This window comes from Trichechus manatus, unplaced genomic scaffold, assembly GCF_000243295.1.
Source record: "Trichechus manatus latirostris isolate Lorelei unplaced genomic scaffold, TriManLat1.0 scaffold00010, whole genome shotgun sequence".
In the NCBI taxonomy this organism is placed as follows: Eukaryota; Metazoa; Chordata; class Mammalia; order Sirenia; family Trichechidae; genus Trichechus; species Trichechus manatus.
The window spans coordinates 26339949-26342627 of NW_004443946.1; positions in this window are offsets into that span (position 1 = coordinate 26339949).

A 2679-nucleotide genomic window follows, 5' to 3' on the forward strand; every position below is an offset into this window, starting at 1 on the left:
TAAGTGTTCCAGTCTCTGCACAACCTCTCCAGCATTTGTGTTTTTTGCCCAATCCTCCTGTTTTATCATGAAGTTTATCACTGAAGTTTTATCAGTAAAGTTGCTACATTACTGAGAATCCTGCCTTGGATTTAGATAGCATCTAAATAAATAAATGTCATCTTAAAAAAAAGCTCTTTACTAAGGCTGCTAACTAGAGGCCTGGGGTCTTTGGTTCCACCTAGTCAGGACTGAAACAGAAAAAAACTGAGAACTAAAAGAAACAAAAGGCTAAAGAAGAATGAAGAAAATGTGGTGCTATACTTTTCAGTCTCCACAAACGTCTGTGGGCTCAGGAATGTGAAAGTGGGCATGTGGCTTTTTCCCTTGGCACTACTAATTTGTTTTCTACATGCACAGGCGAGAAAAAAGACTGGTTTAACTAAGACTCTCCAAGGTAATTTCTTGACTGTCTATCATGCTGTAATACTAGACATCCTCAGAGATCCCGAGGCAGTTAATGCAAGAGCCTCAGAATAAAAGATGTTTAGGAGTGTGCATGGCCATGTCCTCTGCAGACCAACCTGCTAAGGACACACAGGCCCTCTTGTAATTCTTTGTCCAAACAAAGGCCAGTAATGTGAAACTTGCCTCCAAAAATGGAGGATGCTGACAGACCAAAGAAAGAGGCAGGCAACTCCAGTGTGGTGGCAAAGGAGTTTATTAGGGAGACTTACATACAAGGCCAAGTCCTGGGCAGCCACAGGACCAGACAAGATCTCCATACCCCACAGTGGGAGGGCAGAGTTTTTGTAGTGATGGTGGACAGTAGTGGCTACAATCCAGGGGCTTATATAAGAATGACTCAGCGAACTGTAGTGAACTAGTGGACCACATGAAGACGCTCGTGTTTGGCCTCATAAAACCTGTTTCCCCTTCAGTCCACCCTGCAAGGCCGGCTCTTACAATCTGGCACACTTCCTGTCTTGTGCTGTAGTACAAGAGACCCGGTGCCCTCCCCACTGGGAACAGATAGACCTAGGGTTGGCCAGGTACTGTATGGTGCCTGCACATGTGGAAGAGACAGAGAAAGTTACTGTATTCCAAGAACAGAGGAAAGGTTTCTCTGATAAAGAACCAGGAGAGAGAAGCCAACCCAATTCCCAGCCCTCCTTATCAGAGAATGCCCTGGGCCCATGGCCTTTACTTAAGTAGCCTGGATGGGAGGTACAGAGGCAGACCATTCCCCCAACAGTCCACTCCCTGATTCCCATCAAGGAGTCAGAAAAAGCAGCAGTACTAAATTCTGGTATGTCTATCACTTATTTTGGATGTTGAGCTCCATGTTTGTGGTTTGCTGTATAGCTGGTGAATGTTATATCTGTGCGTCATTGGCGGCAGTATTTAATGACAGTTACTAGTAGGACTGTCCTCAGTAGATCGATCAGGACTGCTTGGAGGAGTGATCTCAACTAGCCACCTCAGTTATGGCTTAATTTAAGCCAACTGAATAGATTAAAGGGTTGCATTTGTCTAATTTTATGTATGTATAACATGTCCTGATTCATTTTATGTAAAAACAGCATTTTTTTTAATATGGCACATTATATGAACACTACACATTTTAGTACAAGTAATACAAAACCTCTCTCAGCACAGTTGAACAACGTGTTAACTACTGTCAGACTAGGCTAATTCAGACTTGGTGTAGTCAGTCAATGTATATTGGACTACCTGGTCATATTATATAAGTTTTCTATGTCCAGAGTAACGTTAAACTCGGTCTTAAAAGTACCATTCTCAGAGTTAGACTATTCAGTTTTGTGTTGTTGTCACTTTTATTTATTACATGACCTCTTTAGTACATCAGGTTATATATTCAGTTGGTTTATGAGGTGTCTTCCTTGTTCATAAATTAGTTGGAACTATGTGGGGAGATGACTTGTCATCTCAGTTCAAATGTTGACAGAGCCAACAGTGGTCTGATTGGTAGCTCTAGTAAAAGTCTGTATTATTGGGGCCCATGGATGAGAAGTCTGTCCATCATTGTGAGATAATCTGAGAAGAAAAAGAGACATTACCGATTCTCTTCTCTCCTATTTCCCATGGGACTTGAGGTGAGGATTGCCTGGATATAGCTACCGAGGCTGTCTTAGTCTTGAAGCAGTGATTTATCTGGAACCTACATCTTTTGTCAGGAACAGCTGTATACAAAAGAACCACATTGTATAGAATAGACAGTTTGATCAAACATATGGAAAAAGTCTCCCCAGCCTCACTTCTAAGGAGCACTCTAAGAATGATTTGCTTGTTCTTCTGGCAGTCTATGGTATATTCACCATTCTTCACTAACAGCACAATTCAAATGCAGCAATCCTTTTTCTGTCTTCCTTCTTCATTGTGTAGCTTGCGCATGCATATGAGGCAATTGAAAAGACCATGGCTAAGGTCAGGCGCCCTTAGTCATCAAAGTGACATCTATGCTTTTTAAAACTTTAGAGAGACTTTTTGCAGCAAATATGCCCGATGAAATATGTCATTTCATTTCTTGACTGTTGCTTCCATGGACATTGGTTGCTGGTCCAAGTAGAATGATATTATTGACAACTTCAATTTTTTTCTCCATTTGTCATGATGTTGTTTATCCATCCAGTTGTTTTTTTTTTTAGATCTTTTTTTTTTTACAAGTTGAGAGGGTTT